Source organism: Entelurus aequoreus, linkage group LG26 (genome assembly GCF_033978785.1).
Source record: "Entelurus aequoreus isolate RoL-2023_Sb linkage group LG26, RoL_Eaeq_v1.1, whole genome shotgun sequence".
Lineage (NCBI taxonomy): Eukaryota > Metazoa > Chordata > Actinopteri > Syngnathiformes > Syngnathidae > Entelurus > Entelurus aequoreus.
The window spans coordinates 4,882,601-4,901,751 of record NC_084756.1 but is presented as its reverse complement, the minus strand read 5'-3'; the positions used below and the strand labels follow the sequence as shown (position 1 = coordinate 4,901,751).

The window sequence follows — 19,151 nt, the reverse complement described above, 5'->3', positions numbered from 1 at the left end:
TTATGCATATGTATATATATTAAGTTATAAACTTTATTTCACTTTCTATTTCCTTCATGAATCAAAACTTGTTTTTTAGATATTTGTATTGTAATATTTTCAGAATGTGTTTGTTCTATTTTTGACCAAAGTAAGACAAAGAAAACAATCTGAAGTTGTCTTTATTTGTTTTAGTTTTAATGCCATGATTGTAATAGTCCACTGAGCTAGAATGAGTCGGAAACCCCTGGACTAGATGATTCACTTCCCAGTCGCGGTTCTTCTTCATCACGATTTTTATATCGAGACATAGTTATAAAAAAAAGTTTGTTTTTATAAAATTGCAATGTCAAAAAGACGTTTATCTGTTTACTCTTAATATAATTCAATTTAAAAAGACATGTTCAGACCATCTCCATGCAAGGAGTCGGAGATTTTCAAACCTGCAACCATTTTTAAAATAGTTTCATTACAATCACTACACAAAATATTACATTGCGACGATTGTGAACATGACTAGAGACAGACTCTGACTGGCAGTAAGCAGTGACTAAGTTTGTGGTCAAAAGTTTGCACCAATTTGTCACAATGGTCCTGATTTTCGATAGGTGAATAGTCAATTGTAGTCAGAGAAAAGTTGCGTGTTTAGACCATCTCCGTGCAAGCAGTGGGAGCTTTTCAAACCTGCAACCGCCTTTAATATAGTTTCATTATAATTACTAAACAAAATAATATCCATAGTGGATCTAGCATAATAGTGTGAGAGTCCAGTCCATAGTGGATCTAACATAATAGTGAGAGAGTCCAGTCCGTACTAAATCTATCATAATAGTGTGAGAGTTCAGTCCATAGTGGATCTAACATAATAGTGTGAGAGTCCAGTCCATAGTGGTTCTAACATAATAGTGAGAGTCCAGTCCATAGTGGATCTAACATAATAATGTGAGAGTCCAGTCCATAGTGGATCTAGCATAATAGTGTGAGAGTCCAGTCCATAGTGGATCTAACATAATAGTGTGAGAGTCCAGTTCATAGCGGATCTAACATAATATTGTAAGAGTCCAGTCCGTACTAAATCTATCATAATAGTGTGAGAGTCCAGTCCATAGTGGATTTAACATAATAGTGTGAGAATTCAGTCCATAGTGGATCTAGCATAATAGTGTGAGAGTCCAGTCCATAGTTGATCTACCATAATATTGTGAGAGTCCAGTCCATAGTGGATCTAACATAAAAGTGTGAGAGTCCAGTTCATAGTGGATCTAACATAATAGTGTAAGAGTCCAGTCCGTACTAAATCTATCACAACAGTGTGAGAGTCCAGTCCATAGTGGATTTAACATAATAGTGTGAGAGTCCAGTCCATAGTGGATCTAACATAATAGTGTGAGAGTCCAGTCCATAGTGGAGCTAACATATTAGTGTGAGAGTCCAGTCCATAGTGGCTCTAACATAGTGGATCTAACATAATAGTGTGAGAGTCCAGTCCATAGTGGATATAACATAATCAGTTTTGGGATAGTTACTGAAAACCAGTAACTAGTTAAAGTTACTAGTTACTTTAGTTCAAAAGTAACTGCGTTAGTAACTCAGTTACTTGCACCAAAAAGTAATGTGTTACTGTGAAAAGTAAGTATTTAGTTACTTTTTTTTTTCTTCTTTTTTTTTTTTAAAGCTCCCATTAATGCCCTTTTAGCCTTCATTTCAGTACTATTATTGCACTGGAGAATAATACAATCTGTTGATCAACTTGACATGCATTTGCATCACTGAAGTCTGCTAAGCAATGTGGTCTACATACAACACACAAAGACAAAGATATGTTACAAAGGGCCAATTTATTTCAGGCCAGAACAAATTGACAAAACTATTTGAAACAGCTGCAACATAACATACATAACTAACAAACAGCATAATAACAACATAGATTAAAACCAAGGAAGTACTTTAACTTTACATACACAAAGCCTAACTGTCAGGTTCAAACACTGATGACATATATTAAACAAGACAAGAAGCAAATAATCAAACAGAGACAGAATTAAATTTGGACTCAATATATTGAGGAGAGTCGCCCGGACATTGTATCCTTCTACAATCTCCAGCACGCTATGACGAAAAAGGTTTACGTTTCCTCCTTTATTTGGACACACACTGTTTACACAACAACATCTGCTTCCAAAGGAATGGGGAGTATGTAAACAGTTATTGTTTTCGGTCACATTAACACAAAAGAAAAAGATGCCTCGGGCTTGGGCTGGTCCTGGATTCAGCTTGGGCAAGTCTTCGATCACAATAGATAACCCCTCCCGTCTCATCCCATCGTACACAATGGAATTTCCCAAGCCTTTGCTTGGTGCAACAAAGACAGCTCTCATCTGTTCACTGGAACTCAGAACGGAAAGTTTTTTTGATAATGTACATACAATCTTTCTGACATTTCCCTCCTGTTTATCAAATAACTTCCCCAGAGTCTTCTTATCCCCAATAACTTCTTCTTGCAATTTTCAGTTAATGTTTCATTTCCCTAGGAACAAGTTATGTTTACACTCAGAATTCAACATCAATTTTTCCCTCATAATTATGACATTTCTGGAAACAAATTAGGAACAGCATCCAGGTAGGTATCCTCGTCGTCAGATTCATCTTCCTTGTCGTCCACCAGGAAGTGCATCTGAACAGCTTTACCATCTGCTGGGCTAATCGCTGTGGTAATCAGACGGTTAAGCAGAGAACACAGACAGGGAATACAACAACATCCACACTACGTCAGTATTGCTGCAAACACGGCCATAAATACTAGAATTGATGATACCAAAGACTTGCATTTGCCAAGCACTTCCAACCACCCCTCCCACATAGATGTATCTATGCCAGAGTGCCCTTTCAGTTTACCGTTAAGGTGCGCAGGCCTTCCAGTGCTTTGGTCAGGCTATCTTCTGCATCAGTGTAGTTTGGTATGAACATGCAACACTTTTCACCAAATATTGCGCACACACCCCCTTTTTCCGCTAACAACATGTCTAGCGTCATACGGTTTTGAAAGGCCATAAGGGAGGTGGCGGCGAGTTGATCAGTGACGGCTTCAAGTCCGGCCTGTGTCAAATTTCTTAATCTCTGTACGTTGTAGTGGACGTAGTTTATTCTGTCAACATTCTTGTTAATCGTACACTACCAATAGACGGGTGATTCAAATCCAGCTGCAACTTGATTTACCAATTTATAGTTGTCAGATACACTTCTTTGGACACCCATTGCATCGATCAAGTTGGATCTACAACACTTTGCCAGTTTACATCACATCTTGTTATTTTCCAATGTTCAGGTATCAAACTGTTCAGGCGTGTTAACAATTCTTGTACAAATATTGATACATTTACTATGTGTATGCAGTTATCTGATGATAGGTTTCCTAACTGTTGTACAGAGCCTTGCATGTTAATGGAGGTATAATTAGCTTTTTTCACATATTTATCAAATATTGGTTTCTGTTTTGTCTCTTTAGCTACAGGGTCAATTTTGTTTTGCTCATTACTTAATTTCAACTTTTTTTGACTCATCTTGAGTAATTGTCTGGGCTTATACATACAACACAATCCGTTTTTGTAGCCTTTCCCACTTGCTCCGCCATAAGGAACAAATTAATTACCAAAACAGGAACCAATTATCATCAAACTTACAACTGTGACAGTAGAATTTGTAGTGTGCTAGTTAACATGTCCCTTTGATAACACAAATACAATCCCAAATACTTTTTTTCCCATTATATGACCTTTTTCCAATGTGCTAAGTGTACTCAGGTTGGTCTTTCCACTCTCTTGACTGCTGTCTTGGTTGTTTACAACCTCTCTCCCCCATTGGAGAATGCCAATGTTTCCTTTTCATTGATTTTTCAAAATGTTGGTAGCTGATAAGGTCTTCCAAATATTATTTCAAATGGTGTTAGTCCTGTTGTACTTGTAATGTTCATGTACTGTACATTTTTACAAAATCTTTGCACAATGCTTTTGCTACTGTTAGCACATCTGCTTTTCCTTTAGGAAATATTTCTACCCACTTTGAAAATGCATCTACTATAACCAGACACTAATGTTTTCCTTCACTCTTATTTAGTTCAATAAAATCCATGCATAAATGTTGTATAATTTTAATTTTAATTTTTATTTTATTCATTTATTTTTATGCAAATTAAACTATAGGAAGTATAGTACTTCTGTATAAGTTCATCAATATACCTCCTGTTGAGCCATGAGTTCAACCATGGCTCAAAACTGCTACCCACTTATATAGATTTTTTGGTAAGATTAGTTTATTGTCTGGACATACATAGATGTCTTCTTTGTTCAACGTGACTCCGTTTTTTATCCATTTATCTTTTTCTTTTGGAGTTCTTTCGCATATCTTTTAGTATATCATTATTCATGTCACTAGTAGTTTGTAGTTTGAAATTCGTATTTCCTTTTCTGCTGCTTGTTTTGCTGTTTTGTCTGTTCCTTTGGTGTGTGTCGCACATTTGCATATTGCTATTTTACCTGGTAGCTGTACTGCCTTTGCTTGGTGCAACAAAGACAGCTCTCATCTGTTCACAGGAGCTCAGAACGGAAAGTTTTTGGATCATTTACATACAATTTTTCTGACACTAACCAGGCGTTTTTTTCTCTCAATGAATTCTGAAATAAAATCATGTCTGAAGCCCAAAACACTCTACGCACTTCCCCAGTTTTAGTTTAGAGAAAAGGAAATATTGGCCTGGCCCACTAGGATCCTTCTTTATGTTTGTGAACTTTATAGTCTATACATTTAGAGTGATGTGATAATCAAACACTCTAGGAGTCTAGAATGAAAGAGTATATAAAAGAATTGACAGAGTGTGTGTACCTACAGTGCTGAATGATGAGCAGAGGCAGAGTTTGGAGTGTCTTCTTTAGCTTGCTTTCCATGTTTATGTGCTCACTGTCCACTGTGTCCAGGAACTTAGAAAATGTTTTTGTGCCATTTGCCGTTTGACGCCGGTATCATGCTAATTAGCTGCCTGAAAGTGTCTCTCTTTACTAGCTTCGTCGAAGCATGTTGCTTTTGTAGCTGTTTCAGCAGATTTCAATTGCTGTTTTGGGAAGTGGATGGGATCTTTGATCCAAGACACAACTTACATTTAACTAAAATGTTATTTTCTTTGTGCTCGACAAAAGAAAAGTAGTGAGAATATCTCCATGTTAAGAAACTCGACTGCAGCTCTGCCATGATCAGACACGCCCCCCCCTCCCTCCCCACACCCACACCCAGACACACACAGTGCGCCTCTTCCTTGTGACAAAAGAGATCTTCTGTTTCTAACCGATACTACATAAAAAATAACGTAAAATAACGCAGTAACGCATCATGTAGTAACGGTAACTGAGTTACTGAATATAAAAAATAACGCGTTAGATAGCTAGTTACCGCCGAAACTTACTTTGTAACGCGTTAGTCCCAACACTGGTTACAGGATCATACATTGGTCATATTCAAAGTCCTCATGTGTCTTGGGACGTATTTCCTGACTTTATGAATATAATATAAATTTTAAAAAAAAGGAAACAAATATTTTGAGACGATAAATAATATCGATGTAATCATAGTAGTATCGAGTAGCTACGCTTTTGTACTTGGTATCATTACAGTGGATGTCAGGTGTAGATCCACCCACGGCATTTGTTTACATTGTGACGCCGGTGAGCTATTGTGTGTTGTTGTCATGCAGAAGTATAAAGTGTGATGCTGTCATGCAGAAGTATAAATTGTGTTGTGGTCATGCAGAAGTATAAAGTGTGTTGCGGCCATGCAGAAGTATAAAGTGTGTTGTGGTCATGCAGAAGTATAACGTGTGTTGTGGTCATGCAGAAATATAAAGTGTGTTGCTGTCATGCAGAAGTATAAAGTGTGATGCTGTCATGCAGAAGTATAAAGTGTGTTGTGGTCATGCAGAAGTATAAAGTGTGTTGTGGTCATGCAGAAGTATAAAGTGTGTTGTGGTCATGCAGAAATATAAAGTGTGGTGCGGTCATGCAGAAGTATAAAGTGTGTTGCTGTCATGCAGCAGTATAAAGTGTGTTGTCATGCAGAAGTATAAAGTGGGTTGCCGTCATGCAGAAGTATAAAGTGTGTTGCCGTCATGCAGAAGTATAAAGTGTGTTGCCGTCATGCAGAAGTATAAAGTGTGTTGCGGTCATGCAGAAGTATAAAGTGTGTTGTGGTCATGCAGAAGTATAAAGTGTGTTGTGGTCATGCAGAAATATAAAGTGTGGTGCGGTCATGCAGAAGTATAATGTGTGTTGCTGTCATGCAGCAGTATAAAGTGTGTTGTCATGCAGAAGTATAAAGTGTGTTGCCGTCATGCAGAAGTATAAAGTGTGTTGCCGTCATGCAGAATTATAAAGTGTGTTGCCGTCATGCAGAAGTATAAAGTGTGTTGCCGTCATGCAGAAGTATAAAGTGTGTTGCGGTCATGCAGAAGTATAAAGTGTGTTGCGGTCATGCAGAAGTATAAAGTGTGTTGCGGTCATGCAGAAGTATAAAGTGTGTTGCTGTCATGCAGAAGTATAAAGTGTGTTGTCATGCAGAAGTATAAAGTGTGTTGCAGTCATGCAGAAGTATAAAGTGTGTTGCTGTCATGCAGAAGTATAAAGTGTGTTGCAGTCATGCAGAAGTATAAAGTGTGTTGCCGTCATGCAGAAGTATAAAGTGTGTTGCCGTCATGCAGAAGTATAAAGTGTGTTGCGGTCATGCAGAAGTATAACGTGTGTTGCTGTTCTGCAGAAGTATAAAGTGTGTTGTCATGCAGAAGTATAAAGTGTGTTGCAGTCATGCAGAAGTATAAAGTGTGTTGCCGTCATGCAGAAGTATAAAGTGTGTTGCGGTCATGCAGAAGTATAAAGTGTGTTGCTGTCCTGCAGAAGTATAAAGTGTGTTGTCATGCAGAAGTATAAAGTGTGTTGCAGTCATGCAGAAGTATAAAGTGTGTTGCATCAACCAAGCAAGCAGTTTCCTGCCATGAGTGACAGACACAGTTCCGCGCTCAACCGACCAAACCTGGAAATCCAGCGGGAAGGTAAAAAAGTCAACAGGCCAGTTTCTGCTGAGGCGAGGAACGCGGCGTGGGACATTCGAGAAGCCGCAGATGTCTGTGTCAGGCGTCAGGGGTCAGAGCAACACGCACCAGCCGCCACTTGTCACGGAACCCCAGCGCCAAGGCGTGGAAATTTCCCCCACTTATTTGTCGGCTCCTGTGCAGCATCCAGCGCGGCCTTTGGGTAATGTGGGGACTTCTATTCTCATCTGCTACACGTGGCCTTACCTAAAAGTGGCTTCTGCTTCTCAGGGGAACTAGACCAGGGTTTTTCAACCATGATGTCTTTTTACCTAATTGGGGTAAAAATATTTTTTTGCACACCAGTAATTATAATCCGTAAATAATGTGCCGTTGTTGAGTGTCGGTGCTGTGTAGAGCTCGGCAGAGTAACCATGTAATACTAGATGTCGGGAACAGCAGGAGGCAGGGTGCAGGTAAAAAAAGGTATCTAATGCTTAAACCAAAAATAGACAAAAGGTGAATGCCCCTAAGAAAAGGCATTGAAGCTTAGGCATGGCTATGCAGAATTAAACTAAAACTGGACTGGCTGCAAAGTAAACAAAACACAAAATGCTGGACGACAGCAAAGACTTACTGGGGAGCAGACAGCGTCCACAAAGTACATGACAATCAACAATGTCCACACAAAGAAGGATAAAAACGACTTAAATAGTCTTGATTGCTAAAACAAAGCAGGTGTGGAGAAAAGCGCTCAAAGGAAGACATGAAACTGATACAGGAAAATACCAACAAAATGGGAAAAAAACACCAAAATAGGAGCGCAAGATAAGAACTAAAACACTACACACAGAAAAACACCAAACAACTCCAAATAAGTCACAGTACTTTGAGACAAGAACTATAGTGATGCATGCTGGGTTATGCTTTAAAGGCCTACTGAAATGATTTTTTTTTATTTAAACGGGAATAGCAGATCCATTCTATGTGTCATACTTGATCATTTCGCGATATTGCCATATTTTTGCTGAAAGGATTTAGTAGAGAAAATCGACGATAAAGTTCGCAACTTTTGCTCGCTGATAAAAAAAAGCCTTGCCTGTACCGGAAGTAGCGTGACGTCACAGGAGCTAGGATTCCTCACAATTCCCCGTTGTTTACAATGGAGCGAGAGAGATTCGGACCGAGAAAGTGATGATTACCCCATTAATTTGAGCGAGGATGAAAGATTCGTAGATGAGGAACGTTACAGTGAATGACTTGAGAGGCAGCGATGGACGTATCTTTTTTCGCTCTGACCGTAACTTAGGTACAAGCTGGCTCATTGGATTCCTCACTCTCCTTTTTCTATTGTAGATCACAGATTTGTATTTTAAACCACCTCGGATACTATATCCTCTTAAAAATGAGAGTCGAGAACGCGAAATGGACATTCAGTGCCTTTTATCTCCACGACAATACATCGGCGAAATGCTTTAGCTACGAGCTAACGTGATAGCATCTTGCTTTAACTGCATATAGAAACAAAAGAAATAAACCCCTGACTGGAAGTATAGATAGAAAATCAACAATACTATTAAACCGTGGACATGTAAATACACGGTTAATGCTTTCCAGGCTGGCGAAGGTTAACAATGTTGTGCTAACGACGCCATTGAAGCTAACTTAGCAACCGGACTGCACAGAGCTATGCTAAAAACATTAGCTCTCCACCTACGCCAGCCAGCCCTCATTTGCTCATCAACACCCGTGCTCACCTGCGTTCCAGCAATCGGCAGAAGGACGAAGGACTTCACCCGATGCGTTTGGCGGCCCGGAGACGTAGGAAGTCAAGGTGAAGTCGGCGGCTAGCGCGGCTAGCGCGGCTAGCACTCCAACAAAGTCCTCCTGGTTGTGTTGCTGTAGTCCGCTACTAATACACTGATCCCACCTACAACTGTCTTCTTTGCAGCCTTCATTGTTCATTAAAAAAATTGCAAAAGATGTCCAGAATACTGTGGAATTATGAAATAAAAACAGAGCTTATTGTATAGGATTCTACGGGGTACCATAACTTCCGTTACTCGGACTTCGTCACGCGCATACGTCATCATACCGCAATGTTTCAGCCGGATATTTCCCGGGAATTTTAAAATGTCACTTTATAAGTTAACCCGGCCGTATTGGCATGTGTTGCAATGTTAAGATTTCATCATTGATATATAAACTATCAGACTGCGTGGTCGGTAGTAGTGGCTTTCAGTAGGCCTTTAAAGTCATATCCAACATTTGCCAGAATCACTTTTTACTGTCAATATCGGCTGCTGAGCTTCATTGTTTAATGATTTCTGCTGGTGGTGTGCATCAGAATTGTTTCAATGAAAAAAATAGTGCCTCGGCTCAAAAAAGGTTGAAAAACCCTGACCTAGACGTCCAGGAAGTAGGGTTGTACGGTATACCGGTACTAGTATAGTATGGCGGTACTAATTAATCAAAAACGGTACTATACTCTGTTTGAAAAGTACCGGTTTGTTGTCACATCATGACATTGCTAGTTTTACAAGCATATGAGCATGTTGGGCAGCGCACACACACAGAGTACTTACAAGCAGACACAGTGTGTGGACAGAAAAGGGAGAATGGACACACTTTGGTGTAAAAAGTAAAGATAAAGGTGAAGTTATAACACTGAAACACCCTCAGGAAGAGCTGTTTTAAGACATGGCTAGCTAGCTAGCGGCTAACGTCCATCCGCAGTGTTTTAGCTACTTCTAAATCACTAATCCTGGCCTCCATGGTGACGAATAAATTACGTTTCTTACATGTAGCATTATCACTGGAGGACGAGGAATAGCTAAACATGTAGGAGGATACAATAGCTCACTTGTTCTTTCCATTATGATTAAAAAATATATATATATATATATATATATATATATATATATATATATATATATATATATATATATATATATACACTACCGTTCAAAAGTTTGGGGTCACATTGAAATGTCCTTATTTTTGAAGGAAAAGCACTGTACTTTTCAATGAAGATAACTTTAAACTAGTCTTAACTTTAAAGAAATACACTCTATACATTGCTAATGTGGTAAATGACTATTCTAGCTGCAAATGTCTGGTTTTTGGTGCAATATCTACATAGGTGTATAGAGGCCCATTTCCAGCAACTATCACTCCAGTGTTCTAATGGTACAATGTGTTTGCTCATTGGCTCAGAAGGCTAATTGATGATTAGAAAACCCTTGTGCAATCATGTTCACACATCCGAAAACAGTTTAGCTCGTTACAGAAGCGACAAAACTGACCTTCCTTTGAGCAGATTGAGTTTCTGGAGCATCACATTTGTGGGGTCAATTAAACGCTCAAAATGGCCAGAAAAAGAGAACTTTCATCTGAAACTCGACAATCTATTCTTGTTCTTAGAAATGAAGGCTATTCCACAAAATTGTTTGGGTGACCCCAAACTTTTGAACGGTAGTATATATATATATATATATATATATATATATATATATATATATATATATATATATATATATATATATATATATATATATATATATATATATATATATATATATATATATATATACATACATATATATATATATATATATATATATATATATATATATATATATATATATATATATATATATATATATATATATATATATATATATATATATATATATACATATACATGCACTGCAAGAAATTGCTTACCTTTTAAATGTTAATATTATGCAATATTGCAACAAATAATATATTACGATAGTTTCCATACATGTACTGTAAATGTATAATGTATGTATATTATTCACATGTGAAAAATGCTGTATAATAGACTGTATTTATGTTATTCACATGTGAATAATGCTGTATAATAGACTGTATTTATATTATTCAGATGTGAATAATTCTGTATAATAGACTGTATTTATATTATTCACATGTGAATAATGCTGTATAACAGACTGTATGTATGTTATTCACATGTAAGAAATACCTAAGTGTTTATTGTCTATTGTGAGCGAACTGTGGTGCTGAATTTCCCCCAGGGATCAATAAAATACTTTCTATTCTATTCTATTCTATTTCCACACATTTTTATTTGCTAAAATAAAAATAAATACTTCAATATCTGCTTGACTTATGGTTTCAAAGCAAGTTATCCATCAAAGTGTACATTGTAAAAAGGACAATAGATTTTACAGTAGCATTTACAGAAAATTGAAAACTAAAAATTGAAAAAAACTTTACAACCGGTTTTTACCATAAAATGTTGCAGACTGCGCTGTCTATTTTGTTTTTTTTACTGTAAAATCTACGGTGGTTATTACTGTAAATGGTAAAAATGGTACCACAGTTATTTTACAGTAAAAACTGGCAGCTCAGTTGGCAGAATTTTAAAAAAAAAAATCCAGTGGTACTGTTTTTCTATTTACAGTAATATTTTGGAGAAACTACCTTCAATTTTACAGTAAGATTCTGGCAACTAAGCTGCCAGTATAAAATAACTTTGGTACCATTTTAAAATGATAAATAAACAGTGGGTACTTTTTTACCATCTACTGTAATATAATGTTTAAAAAATGTGTATATTTTACATTAAACACAATGGTGACCAGAATTTTATTTAGAAATATACAGATTTTCTTTTTCTTTTTATATAGCGTACGTAAAAAATATATATTTAATAATAAAAATGCATAGGAAAATCCATAAATTATTCACTATTAAATGCGGCCCTCTGGTGGCTGCCAGAACTGCGATGTGGCCCTCAATGAAAACCAGTTTTACACCCCTGGTGTCTGCATTTACAATATGTTAGGGGTTCTAACCTTATTGACAAAAATAAATAAATAAATAAAATAAAATAAAAATAAAAATGAAAATGAAAATACAAAAAAAATAAAAATAAAAAAATGAAAAAAATAAAGATTAAAAACATTTTTAAAAAAATAAAATAAAAATAAAAATAAAAATAAAAATAAAAATAAAAATAAAAATAAAAATAAAAATAAAAATAAAAATAAAAATAAAAATAAAAATAAAAATAAAAATAAAAATAAAAATAAAAATAAAATAAACTTTTTGACCAGAGGAGCCCTGAGCCGACTCAAATATTAAAACTGAATTCTTAATCCTGATTTGAATGGTATTCAATAATTACATCTAAGCAACTTTACAACCTCGTCACATGTGTTCGTCACAAAGATTATTTATTTAACAGGACTCATAAATAACTGAACATTTTTATTTATTTAGAAACAATTATTTTTTTATTAAAAATCACTTTAGTCATATTTTTGGCGCTTAAGACACTTCTCTATGACTGTAACTCCAGACTTCTTCTGTTTGTTTGATGTTGTCATTACTGCCACAAGTGGTGGAAAAGTGTATTACAAGTGACCGTATGGACCACGGCTGAGAAAATATATTTTCTGGCGGTCCTCTAGGGGGCGTTCATGGCCCAACATCTTTCAGTATGTACAATTTTCCACCTCCGTATTTTCTTATTTAGATTTCATCTTTCACCTATTAATATTTTTTTTTCCATCTATTTAGTTCACCATGTGTTTTCTTTCTTTTGTGTATTGTATTGGATATTACTTAAGCTATTTTTAAATATTTATTTACACATTTTTAAAATATATTTTAATTATTTTGTTTATTTTTTGTCTTTGTTTTTTCCATTTTCTTTTATCAACACATTAGATAACAGTTAGGAAGGAAAAGGAGAATCATTTACCTTCTTCATGTCTTTAAAAGTTTGTTCACTTCCTGTTTTTCTAACCGCAATTGTTTATTTTTTTTTTAAACATTATCTTATGTAGGGATGCAAGACGATGGAAAAACAAGGAGGAAAAAAAGTGTTTAAAATGAAACAAATGTTAAAAATATGTAAAAAAAATGATTGATATGTACATAATTAAACCATTTATAATTAAAGTCTGCTTCTTCCTACTCTTGAACAAAACTAAGTTATTCTTTCCCGTAATTGCTATGGATTCAAAAGGACTATAATATTTACATCTCCAAGGTCCTATGCCTCTCAATAAGGACGCGGTTAAACCATATTATTTATGCCTGGACAAATAAATCAAATATGAAAAGAGCTTCTGGCAAAAGTTTGGATGTAAAGAGTAGGTGTATTTCATGTAAAGAGGCACACTGCCAAGCTACCACTTACAGTCGATTGTTTGGACGTCCAGCGAGGAAGCCAAACGCATATTTAAAATATGTCTGCACATTCGGACAAGTCAAAATAAATCACTTTACAGTAACGTGCCTTGTGTTTTCCCAGGATGCATTGCAGGGATGCATTCACCACACCTGACAGAATGTGGCAAATTAAGCACAGAAAACGGACAATCTAAACAAATCCAAGCTTCAATAAGGATGTTGTTAAACCATATTATTTATTCCTGGACAAATATATCAAATATGAAAAGAGCTTCTGGCAAAAGTTTGGATGTAAAGAGTAGGTGTATTTCATGTAAAGTTTGGATGTAAAGAGTAGGTGTATTTCATGTATTTCATATTATTATTTCAGGGTGAATGCTTGATTTACATAATTGGCATATAGTTCTAATTGAACGTAAATATGATATTTGTAGTTATTCCTACCCTATGAATAATTTTGTTACTATTGACTAACTTATCTATAACCACATATGTGTGATTCAGTTAATAAACTCGCAGCTTCTAAAGTAATGCTGCATCAAAATCAATAATTTGATTAATTATGGATCGTCACATATTTGCTGAATATTAAAATGTTTGTGTTTTCTCATTGTTTTTGTGCGATACTAATAGCATAAAAATGTAATAAAATATGTTTAAACAATAAAAAATAAACATGTTGTTAAAACCATTATATGTGGAGAAAGTATAATAACATTATTATTATATTTCATATTATTATTTCAGGGTGAATGCTTGATTACATAATTGGCATATCGCTCTAATTGGACATAAATATATTTGTAGTTATTCCTACCCTCTAAATCATTTTGTTACCATTGACTATTTTATATATAACCACATATTTTTGACTCAGTCAATAAACTCTCAACTCCTAAAGTAATGCTGCATCAAAATCAATAATTTTATTAATTATGCATCGTCACATATTTGCGAAATAACGCTATTTTTGTGTTTTATCATTATTTTTGTTTGATACTAATGGCATAAAAACATAGAAATATTACTAAACAGTAAAAAATGCACATATATTGTTAAAACCATTTAATGTGGTGAAAGTGTGATAAAATTATTATCATATTTCATATTATTATTTCAGGGTGAATGCTTGATTACATAATTGGCATATTGCTCTAATTGGACGTAAATATGATATTTGCAATTATTCCTACTCTCTAAATAATTTTGTTACCATTGACTATTTTATCTATAACCACATATTTTTATTCAGTCAAGGTAATGCTGCATCAAAATCAATAATTTTATTAATTATGCATCATCACATTGTTGCTAAATATTGAATTTTTTGTGTTTTCCCATGAAAACATATTTTTGTTCGATACTGATGGCATAAAAACGTAATATAAATATTATTAAACAGTAAAAACTACACATATGTCGTTAAAACCATTTAATGTGGTGAAAGTGTCATACAATTATTATCATATTTCATAATATTATTTCAGGGTAAATGCTTGATTACATAATTGGCATATCGCTCTAATTGGACATGAATATGATATTTGCAATTATTCCTATTCTCTAAATAATTTTGTTACAATTGACTATTTTATCTATAACCACATATTTTTTGACTCAGTCAAGGTAATGCTGCATCAAAATCAATAATTTTATTAATTATGTATCATCACATATTTGCTAAGTATCGTAATGTTTGCGTTTTCCCATTAAAAAATGTTTTTGTATGATACCGATGGCATAAAAACGTAATAAAAATATTATTAAACTGTAAAAAATGAACATTTGTTGTTAAAACCATTTAATGTGGTGAAAGTATATTAACATTATTATTATATTTCATATTAATATTTCAGGGTGAATGCTTAAATATATAATTGGCATATCGCTCTAATTGGACGTAAATATGATATTTGCAGTTATTCCTACTCTCGAAATTAATGTGTTACCATTGACTATTTTATCTATAACCACATATTTTTGATTCAGTCAATAAACTCTCAGCTTCTTAAGTAATGCTGCATCAAAATCAATAATTTCATTAATTATGCATCGTCACATATTTGCTGAATATTAAAGTGTTTGTGGTTTCTCATTGTTTTTGTGCGATACTAATAGCATAAAAACGTAATAAAAATATTTTTAAACAGTAAAACATAAACATATGTTGTTAATACAATTTAATCTGGTGAAAGTATAATAACATTATTATCATATTTTATATTATTATTTCAGGGTGAATGCTTGATTACATAATTGGCATATTGCTCTAATTGGACGTAAATATGATATTTGTAGTTAGTCCTACTCTCTAAATCATTTTGTTAACATTGACTATTTTATCTATGACCACATATTTTTGATTCAGTCAAGGTAATACTGCATCAAAATCAATAATTTCATTAATTATTCATTGTCACCTCCTCTCTGAGCTGCCACCTTACCGTGGTAGAGGAGTTTGCGTGTCCCAATGATCCGAGGAGCTATGTTGTCCGGGGGCTTTATGCCCCCTGGTAGGGTCTCCCAAGACAAACTGGTCCTAGGTGAGGGATCAGACAAAGAGCAGCTCGAAGACCTCAATGAAAAATAAAAACTATGGACCCAGATTTCCCTCGCCCGGACGCGGGTCACCGGTGCCCCCCTCTGGAGCCAGGCCCGGAGGTGGGGCACGATGGTGAGCGCCTGGTGGCCGGGCCTGTCCCCATGGGGACAGGCCCGGCCGCCAGGCACAGCCCGAAGAGGCAACGTGGGTTCCAATGGGCTCACCACCCATAGCAGGGGTCATAGAGGTCGGGTGCGATGTGAGCTGGGCGGCAGCCGAAGGCAGGGCACTTGGCGGTCCGATCCTCGGCTACAGAAGCTAGCTCTTGGGACGTGGAACGTCACCTCGCTGGGGGGGAAGGAGCCTGAGCTAGTGCGCGAGGTGGAGAAGTTCCGACTAGACATAGTCGGAGTCACTTCGACGCACAGCAAGGGCTCTGGAACCAGTTCTCTCGAGAGGGGCTGGACTCTCTTCTACTCTGGCGTTGCCGGCAGTGAGAGGCGACGGGCTGGGGTGGCAATTCTTGTTTCCCCCCGGCTCAGAGCCTGCATGTTGGAGTTCAACCCGGTGGACGAGAGGGTAGCTTCCCTCCGCCTTCGGGTGGGGGAACGGGTCCTGACTGTGGTTTGCGCTTACGCGCCAAACCGCAGCTCAGAGTACCCACCCTTTTTGGATTCACTCGAGGGAGTACTTGATAGTGCTCCCCCGGGTGATTCCCTCGTTCTACTGGGGGACTTCAACGCTCATGTTGGCAGCGACAGTGAAACCTGGATAGGCGTGATTGGGAAGAATGGCTGCCCGGATCTGAACCCGAGCGGTTTTTTGTTATTGGACTTTTGTGCCCGTCACAGATTGTCCATAACGAACACCATGTTCAAACATAAGGGTGTCCATATGTGCACTTGGCACCAGGACACCCTAGGCCGCAGTTCCATGATCGACTTTGTAGTTGTGTCGTCGGATTTGCGGCCTCATGTTTTGGACACTCGGGTGAAGAGAGGGGCGGAGCTTTCTACCGATCACCACCTGGTGGTGAGTTGGCTGCGATGGTGGGGGAAGATGCTGGACAGACCTGGCAGGCCCAAACGCATTGTGAGGGTTTGCTGGGAACGTCTAGCAGAGTCTCCTGTCAGAGAGAGTTTCAATTCCCACCTCCGGAAGAACTTTGAACATGTCACAAGGGAGGTGCTGGACATTGAGTCCGAATGGACCATGTTCCGCGCCTCTATTGTCGAGGCGGCTGATTGGAGCTGTGGCCGCAAGGTAGTTGGTGCCTGTCGTGGCGGTAATCCTAGAACCCGTTGGTGGACACCGGCGGTGAGGGATGCCGTCAAGCTGAAGAAGGAGTCCTATCGGGTTCTTTTGGCTCATAGGACTCCAGAGGCATCGGACAGGTACCGACAGGCCAAGCGGTGTGCGGCTTCGGCGGTCGCGGAGGCAAAAACTCGGACATGGGAGGAGTTCGGGGAAGCCATGGAAAACGACTTCCGGACGGCTTCGAAGCAATTTTGGACCACCATTAGCCGCCTCAGGAAGGGGAAGCCGTGCACTATCAACACCGTGTATGGTGAGGATGGTGTTCTGCTGACCTCGACTGCGGATGTTGTGGATCGGTGGAGGGAATACTTCGAAGACCTCCTCAATCCCACCAACACGTCTTCCTATGAGGAAGTAGTGCCTGGGGAATCTGTGGTGGGCTCTCCTATTTCTGGGGCTGAGGTTGCTGAGGTAGTTAAAAAGCTCCTCGGTGGCAAGGCCCCGGGGGTGGATGAGATCCGCCCGGAGTTCCTTAAGGCTCTGGATGCTGTGGGGCTGTCTTGGTTGACAAGACTCTGCAGCATCGCGTGGACATCGGGGGCGGTACCTCTGGATTGGCAGACTGGGTTGGTGGTCCCTCTCTTTAAGAAGGGGAACCGGAGGGTGTGTTCTAACTATCGTGGGATCACACTCCTCAGCCTTCCCGGTAAGGTCTATTCAGGTGTGCTGGAGAGGAGGCTACGCCGGATAGTCGAACCTCGGATTCAGGAGGAACAGTGCGGTCCGCTCCCTGTATGATCAGTGCCAGAGTTTGGTCCGCATTGCTGGCAGTAAGTCGGACACGTTTCCAGTGAGGGTTGGACTCCGCCAAGGCTGCCCTTTGTCACCGATTCTGTTCATAACTTTTATGGACAGAATTTCTAGGCGCAGTCAAGGCGTTGAGGGGATCTGGTTTGGTGGCTGCAGGATTAGGTCTCTGCTTTTTGCAGATGATGTGGTCCTGATGGCTTCATCTGGCCAGGATCTTCAGCTCTCGCTGGATCGGTTCGCAGCTGAGTGTGAAGCGACTGGGATGAGAATCAGCACCTCCAAGTCCGAATCCATGGTTCTCGCCCGCAAAAGGGTGGAGTGCCATCTCCGGGTTGCGGAGGAGACCCTGCCCCAAGTGGAGGAGTTCAAGTACCTCGGAGTCTTGTTCACGAGTGAGGGAAGAGTGGATCGTGAGATCTACAGGCGGATCGGTGCGGCGTCTTCAGTAATGTGGACGCTGTATCGATCCGTTGTGGTGAAGAAGGAGCTGAGCCGGAAGGCAAAGCTCTCAATTTACCGGTCGATCTACGTTCCCATCCTCACCTATGGTCATGAGCTTTGGGTTATGACCGAAAGGACAAGATCACGGGTACAAGCGGCCGAAATGAGTTTCCTCCGCCGGGTGGCGGGGCTCTCCCTTAGAGATAGGGTAAGAAGCTCTGCCATCCGGGGGGAGCTCAAAGTAAAGCCGCTGCTCCTCCACATCGAGAGGAGCCAGATGAGGTGGTTCGGGCATCTGGTCAGGATGCCACCCGAACGCCTCCCTAGGGAGGTGTTTAGGGCACGTCCGACCGGTAGGAGGCCACGGGGAAGACCCAGGACACGTTGGGATGACTATGTCTCCCGGCTTGCCTGGGAACGCCTCGGGATCCCCCGGGAGGAGCTGGACGAAGTGGCTGGGGAGAGGGAATTCTGGGCTTCCCTGCTTAAGCTGCTGCCCCCGCGACCCGACCTCGGATAAGCGGAAGAAGATGGATGGATGGATGGATGGATGCATTGTCACATATTTGCTAAATATTGCAATTTTTGTGGTTTCCCATTAAAACATGTTTTTGGTTTGATACTAATGGCATTAAACATAATCCAACTATTATTAAACAGTAAGAAATACATATATGTTGTCAAGTGACATGCAATTATTATATTATTTCATATTCATACGTCAGAGTGAATGCTTGAGTTGCATAATTGGCATATCGCTCTAATTGGACGTAAATATGATATTTGTATTCAGAGGTGTTGAAAATGTTGCAACATGAAGCCTGAAGATGGTTTATTTAAGTCCCAACAAGTGTTCACATCCCTGAC

The 19,151-nt window shown here is 38.5% G+C and overlaps 1 protein-coding gene across 1 annotated transcript in view; it reads left to right on the top strand.

Annotated features, from left to right (window-relative positions):
• Nucleotides 1-19,151, top strand: part of igfn1.1 (immunoglobulin like and fibronectin type III domain containing 1, tandem duplicate 1) — a 160,114-nt gene that overhangs the window by 83,557 nt on the left and 57,406 nt on the right. The gene's annotated exons all lie outside the window — the stretch shown is intronic.